We start from the raw sequence: 12,176 nt of genomic DNA, 5'->3' as shown, positions 1-12,176 counted from the left end.
CTGTGGACCCCACAGGATCTCCACCTACCTCAACTCACCTTCTATCCTCTTCACACAATCCAATAACACTCTTTCCCAAAACCCTTCAACAATCACCTCAATCTTTCTTTTCCATCACCTCTTTACCACTCACATCCTTCCACTCTTCCCCATAAACCCCACCTACCTTCAAAATTCAAAATCTCTTTCCCACCCAAACCCATCCTAAATAGCCGAACCTTAACCCCTCTCCCTCCACTATATAAACCCCTCCATTCTTCTTCATTTTCACACAACACAACCCTCTCTTCTCCTCCTTGGCCGAAACATAACCCTCTTTCCCTCTCCTCCATATCTTCTTCTTCTTCATCTATTATTTCTTCTCTTGCTCGAGGGCGAGCAATATTCTAAGTTTGGTGTGGTAAAAGCATAGCTTTTTTTTTTATTTTTCCATAACCATTGATGGCACCTAAGGCCGGAGAAACCTCTAGAAAAGGGAAAGGGAAGACAAAAGCTTCCACCTCCGAGTCATGGGAGATGGAGAGATTCATCTCTAAAGCCCATCAAGACCACTTCTATGATGTTGTGGCCAAGAAGAAAGTGATCCCTGAGGTCCCTTTCAAACTCAAGAAAAATGAGTATCCGGAGATCCGACATAAGATCCAAAGAAGAAGTTGGGAAGTTCTGACCAACCCCATTCAACAAGTCAGAATCTTAATGGTTCAAGAGTTCTATGCCAATGCATGGATCACTAGGAACCATGATCAAAGTGTGAACCCGAATCCAAAGAATTATCTTACAATGGTTTGGGGGAAATACTTAGATTTTAGTCCGGAAAATATGTGGTTGGCGTTTAACTTGCCCATGATGCAAGGAGATGCACGCCCCTACACAAGAAGGGTCAACTTTGATCAAATGTTGGACCAAGTCTTTATGGACATATGTGTTGAAGGAGCTCAATGAAAAAGAGACTCCAAAGGCAAGCCAGTTCAATTAATAAGACTGGACCTCAAGCCTGTGGCTAGAGGATGGTTGGAGTTCATCCAACGCTTTATCATCCCCACTAGCAACCGATCCGAAGTTACTGTGGATCGGGCCATCATGATCCATAGCATCATGATTAGAGAGGAAGTAGAAGTTCATGAAGTCGTCTCCCTTGAATTCTACAAAATAGCCGAAAAGTCCTCCACCATGGCAAGGCTAGCTTTTCCTCATCTTATTTGCCATTTATATTACTCAGCTGGAGTTATCATAGAAGGATACATCCCCATTGAGGAGGATAAGCCCATCACTAAGAAGAGGATGGAGCAAACAAGAGAGAGCCCACTCATGGATCCCAAGAGACGCATGAGGAAGCTCATCACCAAGAAATCCCAGAAATGCCTCAAGGGATGCACTTTTCTCCCAACAAATTATTGGGAACAACTCAACACTTCTCTGGAAGATTTGAGTTACAATGTGGATCAATTAAGGGTGGAACATCAAGAGCACTCCATCATTCTCCATGAAATTAGAGAAGATCAAAGAGCAATGAGGGAGGAACAACAAAGGCAAGGAAGAGACATAGAAGAGCTCAAGGATATCATTGGTTCTTCAAGAAGAAAGTGCCACCATCACTAAGGTGGACTCATTCCTTGTTCTTATTTCTCTATTTTTCGATTTTTAAGCTTTATGTTATCTATGTTTGTGTCTTTATTACATGATCATTAGTATGTAGTAACTATGTCTTGAAGCTATGAATAATTCCATGAATCCTTCACCTTTCTTAAATGAAAAATGTTCCTAATTCAAAAGAACAAGAAGTACATGAGTTTTGAATTTATCCTTGAAATTAATTTAATTATATTGATGTGGTGACAATACTTTTTGTTTTCTGAATGAATGCTTGAACAGTGCATATTTTTTATCTTGTTGTTTATGAATGTTAAAATTGTTGGCTCTTGAAAGAATGATGAATAAAGAGAAATGTTATTGATAATCTGAAAAATCATGAAATTGATTCTTGAAGCAAGAAAAAGCAGTGAAGAACAAAGCTTGCGAAAAAAAATTTTTGTGAAAAAAATATAGAAAGAAAAAGAAAAAGCAAGCAGAAAAAGCCAATAGCCCTTAAAACCAAAAGACAAGGGTGAAAAGGATCTAAGGCTTTGAGCATCAATGGATAGGAGGGCCGAAGGAAATAAAATCCAGGCCTAAGCGGCTAAATCAAGCTGTCCCTAACCATGTGCTTGTGGCATGCAAGTCCAAGTGAAAAGCTTGAGACTGAGTGGTTAAAGTCGTGATCCAAAGCAAAAAGAGTGTGCTTAAGAGATCTGGACACCTCTAACTGGGGACTTTAGCAAAGCTGAGTCACAATCTGAAAAGGTTCACCCAGTCATGTGTCTGTGGCATTTATGTATCCAGTAGTAATACTGGAAAATATAGTGCTTAGGGCCACGGCCAAGACTCATGAAAGTAGCTGTGTTCAAGAATCAACAAATTTAATTAGGAGAATCAATAACACTATCTGAAATTCTAAGTTCCTAGAGATGTCAATCATTCTAAACTTCAAAGGATAAAGTGAGATGCCAAAACTGTTCAGAAGCAAAAAGCTACAAGTCCCGCTCATCTAATTAGAATTAATATTCATTAATATTATGATATTTATAGTATATTCTCTTCTTTTTATCCTAATTAATTTTCAGTTGCTTGGGGACAAGCAACAATTTAAGTTTGGTGTTGTGATGAGCGGATAATTTATACGCTTTTTGGCATTGTTTTTAGGTAGTTTTTAGTAGGATCTAGCTACTTTAAGGGATGTTTTCATTAGTTTTTATGATAAATTCACATTTCTGGTCTTTACTATGAGTTTGTATATTTTTTTGTGATTTTAGGTATTTTCTGGCTGAAATTGAGGGACCTGAGCAAAACTCTGATAAAAGGCTGACAAAGGACTGCTGATGCTGTTGGATTCTGACCTCTCTGCACTCGAAATGGATTTTCTGGAGCTATAGAACTCCAAATGGCACGCTTTCAAAGGAGTTGAAAAGTAGATATCCAGAGATTTCTAGCAATATATAATAGTCCATATTTTATTCGTGATTAGATGACATAAACTGGCGCTCAACGCCAGTTCCATGCTGCATTCTGGAGTCAAACGCCAGAAACACGTCACGAACCAGAGTTGAATGCCAAAAACATGTTATAACTTGGCGTTGAACTCCAAAAGAAGTCTCTGCACGTGTAAAGCTTAAGCTCAGCCCAAGCACACACCAAGTGGGCCCCGGAAGTAGATTTCTGCATCAATTACTTACTTCTGTAAACCCTAGTAACTAGTCTAGTATAAATAGGACATTTTACTATTGTATTAAACATCTTTGGTCTCGGTTTTATTCCATTATTCATTTTAGGAGACTATTGATCACGTTTTGGGGGCTAGCCATTCGGCCATGCCTGGACCTTCATCACTTATGTATTTTCAACGGTGAAGTTTCTACACACCATAGATTAAGGGTGTGGAGCTCTGCTGCACCTCAAGTTTTAATGCAATTACTACTATTTTCTATTCAATTCAGTTTATTCCTATTCTAAGATATTCGTTGTACTTCACCATGATGAATGTGATGATCTGTGACACTCATCAGCATTCTCACCTATGAACACGTGACTGACAACCACCTCCGTTCTACCTTAGACCGAACGCATATCTCTTAGATTAGCTAGAATTAATGGCGGCATTCATGAGAATCTGAAAAGTCTAAACCTTGTCTGTGGTATTCCGAGTAGGATTCAGGGATTGAATGACTGTGACGAGCTTCAAACTCGCGATTGTTGGGTGTGATAACAAACACAAAAGAATCAATGGATTCTATTCCGGCATGATCGAGAACCGACAGATGATTAGCCGTGCTGTGATAGAGCATTTGGACCTTTTTTACTGAGAGGATGGGATGTAGCCATTGACAACGGTGATGCCCTACATACAGCTTGCCATGGAAAGGAGTAAGAAGGATTGGATGAAGGTAGTAGGAAAGCAGAGATTCAGAAGGAGCACAACATCTTCATACGCCTATCTGAAATTTCCATCAATTATTTACATAAGTATTTCTATATTTATTTTCTGTTTATTTATTATTATTATTCGAAAACTCCATAACCAATTATTATCCGCCTAACTAAGATTTATAAGATGACCATAGCTTGCTTCATACCAATAATCTCCGTGGGATCGACCCTTACTCACGTAAGGTTTATTACTTGGACGACCCAGTGCACTTGCTGGTTAGTTATGCGAAGTTGTGAAGAAAGTGCTGAGTTATAAACACGCATACCAAGTTGAATGCCATTATTAGAGATCACAATTTCGTGCACCACACACACACACACACACACACACACACACACACACACACACACACACAACCCTCAAAATAGCAATAACAGAAAAGTCCTGTTTTTCCAAAATAATCCTCTAAAAGAGATTATATACAACATAAGGTACAAAAGTGGAGAATAAAATACATAAACTAAAACAGAATATAAGTCCCAAAAGATAAGTCTTCGCTTCCAAGAAAACAAATCCAGCACGCTCAGTAAGGTGCGTCATCTCTTGCATCTAAAAACAACAAAACATATATAGAATGAGAATCAGAGGTTCTCAATATGGTAAAAGTACCCGCATAAATAATAAATGATGTCCCGAAAAGCCAGAGGCATTCCAAAACTCCAACCACCCATATTGATCCTAAAATTTTCACTAAACCAGAATAAGGTAACTATAACTAAGGAATCTAATCTAACTCTTCACTTTCCATTCTCTTCAAACCTCTATTTTACCATGTGGAATAACCCTCAGCGTTTTCTCCACCAGCATGAGGGATCTCTCAGAAACAAACACAAACAAGACAAACAAGAAAAACACAAATATAGAAATAGATATGGCAAATAGATCAAATAGTAGTTAGTTATAGATAAGCAATTAGGCAAGCCAAATAAATGCATACTCAAACAAAATGTACAAGTGCATATGATGCATGATTGCTCTATGGCCGATGATATCATCTGTCGGTCATACAACCAAACCCGACATGTTTGGTAGTGAACCCTGGACAGAAACACCACCTCGTGGAGCAAGTGAAACTAAGCCACAACCCTTGCATACTACCTGCTTAATTTAGAACAAGTGGAACGAACCACTACTCCTGCATACTACTCAAGCGGGTGTTTACAAACTCAACCCAGATCAAGTGGAACAAACCAGAATCTTGCATACTATCCAGGCATCTCAATAACTTAACCTAGAGCAAGTGGGACGAACCATAACCTTTGTTACTGCCCAGGTATCTCAGTTACTAATATAGAGCAAGTGGGACGAACCACAACCCTTACATACTGCCCAGGTGGTGCACGAAATTGTGATCAATACTTTTCACAACTCAAATAATCCCTGGTAATGAATCCAAAAACTTGGTGTTCAATACCATGGCATAAACACAACTTCACACAACTAACCAGCAAGTGTACTGGGTCGTCCAAGTAATAAACCTTACGCGAGTAAGGGTCGATCCCACAGAGATTGTTGGTATGAAGCAAGCTATGGTCACCTTGTAAATCTTAGTCAGGCAAACTCAAATGGGTATGGGTGATATACGAATAACATAGAGATAAAGATAGAGATACTTATGTAATTCATTGGTAGGAATTTCAGATAAGCGCATGAAGATGCTGTGTCCCTTCTCTGCTTTCCTACTGTCTTCATCCAATCCTTTACTCCTTTCCATGGCAAGCTATATGCAAGGGTTCACCGTTGTCAGTGGCTACCTCCATCCTCTCAGTGGAAATGTTCAACGCACCCTGTCACGGCACGACTATCCATCTGTCGGTTCTCAATCAGGCCGGAATAGAATCCAGTGATTCTTTGCGTCTGTCACTAACGCCCCGCCCTCAGGAGTTTGAAGCTCGTCACAGTCATTCAATCATTGAATCCTACTCAGAATACCACAGACAAGGTTTAGACCTTCCGGATTCTCTTGAATGCCGCCATCAGTTCTAGCTTATACCACGAAGATTCCGGTTAAAGAATCCAAGAGATATCCACCCAATCTAAGGTAGAACGGAGGTGGTTGTCAGGCACACGTTCATAGGTGAGAATGATGATGAGTGTCACGGATCATCACATTCATCAAGTTGAAGAACAAGTGATATCTTGGAACAAGAACAAGCGGAATTGAATAGAAGAACAATAGTAATTGCATTAATACTCGAGGTACAGCAGAGCTCCACACCTTAATCTATGGTGTGTAGAAACTCCACCGTTGAAAATACATAAGTGATAGTGTGATCATTGGCTTCGGCCCCAGAGAGGGAACCAGAAGAGCCAAGATCTGATCTAAGATCTAAAGTGATCAAAAGATGAAAATACAATAGCAAAAGGTCCTACTTATAGAGAACTAGTAGCCTAGGGTTTACAAAGATGAGTAAATGACATAAAAATCCACTTCCGGGCCCACTTGGTGTGTGCTTGGGCTGAGTATTGAAGCATTTTCGTGTAGAGACTCTTCTTGGAGTTAAACGCCAGCTTTGGTGCCAGTTTGGGCGTTTAACTCCCATCCTTGTGCCAGTTCCGGCGTTTAACGCTGGGAATTCTGAGGGTGACTTTGAACGCCGGTTTGGGCCATCAAATCTTAGGCAAAGTATAGACTATCATATATTGCTGGAAAGCCCAGGATGTCTACTTTCCAACGCCGTTGAGAGCGTGCCAATTGGGCTTCTGTAACTCCAGAAAATCCACTTCGAATGCAGGGAGGTCAGAATCCAACAGCATCTGCAGTCCTTTTTAGTCTCTGAATAAGATTTTTGCTCAGGTCCCTCAATTTCAGCCAGAAAATATCTGAAATCACAGAAAAACATACAAACTCATAGTAAATTCCAGAAAAGTGAATTTTAACTAAAAACTAATAAAAATATACTAAAAACTAACTAGATCATACTAAAAACATACTAAAAACAATGCCAAAAAGCGTACAAATTATCCGCTCATCACAACACCAAACTTAAATTGTTGCTTGTCCTCAAGCAACTGAAAATCAAATAAGATAAAAAGAAGAGAATATGCAATGAATTCCAAAAACATCTATGAAGATCATTATTAATTAGATGAGCGGGGCTTTTAGCTTTTTGCCTCTGAATAGTTTTGGCATCTCACTCTATCCTTTGAAATTCAGAATGATTGGCTTCTCTAGGAACTCAGAATCCAGATAGTGTCATTGATTCTCCTAGTTAAGTATGATGATTCTTGAGCACAGCTACTTATTGAGTTTTGGCCGTGGCCCAAAGCACTCTGTCTTCCAGTATTACCACCGGATACATACATGCCACAGACACATAATTGGGTGAACCTTTTCAGATTGTGACTCAGCTTTGCTAGAGTCCCCAATTAGAGGTGTCCATGGTTCTTAAGCACACTCTTTTTGCCTTGGATCACAACTTTATTTCTTTCTTTTTCTTTCTTTTTCTCTTTCTTTTTCTTTTTCTTTTTTTTCTCTTTTTTTTCGATTTTTTTTTTGTATTCACTGTTTTTTTCTTGCTTCAAGAATCATTTTTATGATTTTTCAGATCCTCAGTAACATGTCTCCTTTTTCATCATTCTTTCAAGAGCCAACATTCATGAACCACAAATTTAAAAGACATATGCACTGTTTAAGCATACATTCAGAAAACAAAAGTATTGCCACCACATCAAAATAATTAAACTGTTATAAAATTCAAAATTCATGCAATTCTTTTCTTTTTCAATTAAGAACATTTTTTATTCAAGAGAGGTGATGGATTCATAGGACATTCATAACTTTAAGGCATAGACACTAAGACACTAATGATCACAAGACACAAACATAGATAAACATAAGCACTAAAATTCGAAAAACAGGAAAATAAAGAACAAGGAAATTAAAGAACGGGTCTACCTTAGTGATGGCGGCTTGTTCTTCCTCTTGAAGATCCTATGGAGTGCTTGAGCTCCTCAATGTCTCTTCCTTGTCTTTGTTGCTCCTCTCTCATGATTCTTTGGTCTTCTCTAATTTCATGGAGTAGAATGGAATGTTCTTGGTGCTCCACCCTTAGTTGTCCCATGTTGGAACTCAATTCTCCTAGGGAGGTGTTTAGTTGCTCCTAATAGTTTTGTGGAGGAAAGTGCATCCCTTGAGGTATCTCAGGAATTTGATGATGAGAGGGATCTCTTGTTTGCTCCATCTTCTTCTTAGTGATGGGCTTGTCCTCATCAATGGGGATGTCTCCCTCTATGTCAATTCCAACTGAATAACAGAGGTGACAAATGAGATGAGGAAAGGCTAACCTTGCCAAGGTAGAGGACTTGTCCGCCACCTTATAAAGTTCTTGGGATATCATCTCATGAACTTCTATTTCTTCTCCAATCATGATGCTATGAATCATGATAGCCCGGTCTATAGTAACTTCGGACCGGTTGCTAGTGGGAATGATTGAGCGTTGGATAAACTCCAACCATCCTCTAGCCACGGGCTTGAGGTCATGCCTTCTCAATTGAACCGGCTTTCCTCTTGAATCACTCTTCCATTGGGCGCCCTCTTCACAAATGACTGTGAGGACTTGGTCCAACCTTTGATCAAAGTTGACCCTTCTAGTGTAAGGATGTTCATCTCTTTGCATCATGGGCAAGTTGAATGCCAACCTTACATTTTCTGGACTAAAATCCAAGTATTTCCCCCGAACCATAGTAAGCCAATTCTTTGGGTCCGGGTTCACACTTTGATCATGGTTCTTGGTGATCCATGCATTGGCATAGAACTCTTGAACCATTAAGATTCCGACTTGTTGAATGGGGTTGGTAAGAACTTCCCAACCTCTTCTTCGGATCTCATGTCGGATCTCCGGGTATTCACTCTTTTTGAGCTTGAAAGGGACCTCGGGGATCACTTTCTTCAAGGCCACAACTTCATAGAAGTGGTCTTGATGCACCCTTGAGATGAATCTCTCCATCTCCCATGACTCGGAGGTGGAAGCTTTTGCCTTCCCTTTCCTCTTTCTAGAGGTTTCTCCGGCCTTGGATGCCATAAATGGTTATGGAAAAACAAAAAGCAATGCTTTTATCACACCAAACTTAAAAGGTTTGCTCGTCCTCGAGCAAAAGAAGAAAGAAGAGAGTAGAAGAAGAAGAAATAGAGGAGATGGAGATGGCTTTGTGATTCGGCCATGTATGGGTGGGTTTGGGAGGGAAAGTGGTTTGAATTTGAATGGTGGGGTAGGTGGGGTTTTATGAAGGATGGATGTGAGTGGTGAAGAGAAAGATGAGATTTGATAGGTGAAGGGTTTTTGGGGAAGAGGTTGTGAGGTGATTGGTGAATGGGTGAAGAAGAGAAAGAGTGGTGGGGTAGGTGGGGATCCTGTGGGGTCCACAGATCCTGAGGTGTCAAGGAAAAGTCATCCCTGCACCAAGTGGCGAGCAAAAATGCCCTTTGTGCCAAATCTGGCGTTAACCGCCGGGCTGGTACCCATTTCTGGCGTTTAACGCCAAATTCTTGCCCTTTACTGGTGTTTAACGCCAGTCTGGTGCCCCTTTCTGGCGTTAAACGCCCAGAATAGTGCCAGACTGGGCGTTAAACGCCCATCTGCTAGCCTTACTGGCGTTTAAACGCCAGCAGGTTCTTCCTCCAGGGTGTGCTGTTTTTCTTTCTGTTTTTCATTCTGTTTTTGCTTTTTTAATTGAATTTGTGACTTCTCATGATCATCAACCTACAGAAAATATAAAATAACAAAAGAGAATAGATAAAATATAACATTGGGTTGCCTCCCAACAAGCGCTTCTTTAATGTCAGTAGCTTGACAGTGGGCTCCCATGGAGCCTCACAGATGCTCAGAGCAATGTTGGAACCTCCCAACACCAAACTTAGAGTTTGAATGTGGGGGTTCAACACCAAACTTAGAATTTGGTTGTGGCCTCCCAACACCAAACTTAGAGTTTGACTGTAGGGGCTCTGTTTGGCTCTGTTTTGAGAGAAGCTCTTCATACTTCCTCTCCATGGTGACATAGAGATATCCTTGAGTCTCAAACACAAGGGATTCTTCATTCACTTAAATGATCAATTCTCCTCTATCAACATCAATCACAGCCTTTGCTGTGGCTAGGAAGGGTCTGCCAAGGATGATGGATTCATCCATGCACTTCCCAGTCTCTAGGACTATGAAATCAGCAGGGATGTAATGGTCTTCAACTTTTACCAGAACATCCTCTACAAGTCCATAAGCTTGTTTTCTTGAGTTGTCTGCCATCTCTAGTGAGATTTTTGCAGCTTGCACCTCAAAGATCCCTAGCTTCTCCATTACAGAGAGAGGCATGAGGTTTACACTTGACCCTAGGTCACACAAGGCCTTCTTGAAGGTCATGGTGCCTATGGCACAAGGTATTGAAAACTTCCCAGGATCCTGTCTCTTTTGAGGTAGTTTCTGCCTAGACAAGTCATCCAATTCTTTGGTGAGCAAAGGGGGTTCATCCTCCCAAGTCTCATTACCAAACAACTTGTCATTTAGCTTCATGATTGCTCCAAGGTATTTAGCAACTTGCTCTTCAGTGACATACTCATCCTCTTCAGAGGAAGAATACTCATCAGAGCTCATGAATGGCAGAAGTAAGTCCAATGGAATCTCTATGGTCTCATTTTGAGCCTCAGATTCCCATAGTTCCTCATTGGGGAACTCATTGGAGGCCAGTGCACGTCCACTGAGGTCTTCCTCAGTGGCGTTCACTGCCTCTTTCTCCTCTCCAAATTCGGCCATGTTGATGGCCTTGCACTCTTCTTTTGGATTTTCTTCTGTATTACTTGGAAGAGTACTAGGAGGGAGTTCAATAATTTTCTTGTTCCGCTGACCCACTTGTCCTTCCAAGTTTCTAATGGAGGACCTTGTTTCAGTCATGAAACTTTGAGTGGTTTTGATTAGATCAGAGACCATGGTTGCTAAGTCAGAGGTGTTCTGCTTAGAACTCTCTGTCTGTTGCTGAGAAGATGATGGAAAAGGCTTGCCATTGCTAAACCTGTTTCTTCCACCATTATTGTTGTTGAAACCTTGTTGAGGTCTCTATTGATCCTTCCATGAGAGATTTGGATGATTTCTCCATGAAGGATTATAGGTGTTTCCATAGGGTTCTCCCATGTAATTCACCTCTTCCATTGAAGGGTTCTCAGGATCATAAGCTTCTTCCTCAGATGAAGCCTCCTTAGTATTGCCTGGTGCATTTTGCATTCCAGACAGACTTTGAGAAATCATATTGACTTGCTGAGTCAATATTTTGTTCTGAGCCAATATGGCATTCAGAGTGTCAATCTCAAGAACTCCTTTCTTCTGATTTGTCCCATTGTTCACAGGATTCCTTTCAGAAGTATACATGAATTGGTTATTTGCAACCATTTCAATTAGTTCTTGAGCTTCTGTAGGCGTCTTCTTCAGATGAAGAGATCCTCCAGTAGAACTATCTAATGACATCTTGGATAGTTCAGAGAGACCATCATAGAAAATACCTATGATGCTCCATTCAGAAAGCATATCAGAGGGACACTTTCTGATTAATTGTTTGTATCTTTCCCAAGCTTCATAGAGGGATTCTCCTTCCTTCTGTCTGAAGGTTTGGACCTCCACTCTAAGCTTACTCAATTTTTGAGGTGGAAAGAACTTTGCCAAGAAGGCATTGACTAGCTTTTCCCAAGAGTTCAGGCTTTCTTTAGGTTGTGAGTCTAACCATATCCTAGCTCTGTCTCTTACAGCAAAAGGGAATAGCATAAGTCTGTAGACCTCAGGTTCAACCCCATTAGTCTTGACGGTGTCACAGATTTGCAAGAACTCAGCTAAGAACTGATGAGGATCTTCCAGTGGAAGTCCATGGAACTTGCAATTCTGTTGCAATAGAGAAACTAATTGAGGCTTAAGCTCAAAGTTGTTTGCTCTAATGGCAGGGATAGAGATGCTTCTCCCATAGAAGTCAGGAGTAGGTGCAATAAAGTCACCCAGCACCTTCCTTGCATTGTTGGCATTGTTGTTGTTTTCGGCTGCCATGGGGTCTTCTTCTTTGAAGATTTCTGTTAGGTCCTCTACAGAGAATTGTGCCTTAGCTTCTCTTAGCTTTCGCTTCAAGGTCCTTTCAGGTTCAGGGTCAGCCTCAACAAGAATGCTTTTGTCTTTGCTCCTGCTCATAA

At 40.6% G+C, this 12,176-nt stretch overlaps 1 non-coding gene across 1 annotated transcript; it reads left to right on the top strand.

Moving 5' to 3' along the window:
• Window positions 1–11,523: 11,523 nt before the first annotated feature.
• LOC130947038 (small nucleolar RNA R71) lies at window positions 11,524–11,631 on the top strand. Its single transcript, XR_009072452.1, has one exon. It is a non-coding gene; the product is annotated as a small nucleolar RNA R71 (small nucleolar RNA).
• Window positions 11,632–12,176: the final 545 nt, after the last annotated feature.

The sequence above is a fragment of the Arachis stenosperma genome, chromosome 8, assembly GCF_014773155.1.
Source record: "Arachis stenosperma cultivar V10309 chromosome 8, arast.V10309.gnm1.PFL2, whole genome shotgun sequence".
Classification (NCBI taxonomy): Eukaryota; Viridiplantae; Streptophyta; class Magnoliopsida; order Fabales; family Fabaceae; genus Arachis; species Arachis stenosperma.
This window is presented reverse-complemented; position numbering and strand designations above follow the sequence as displayed.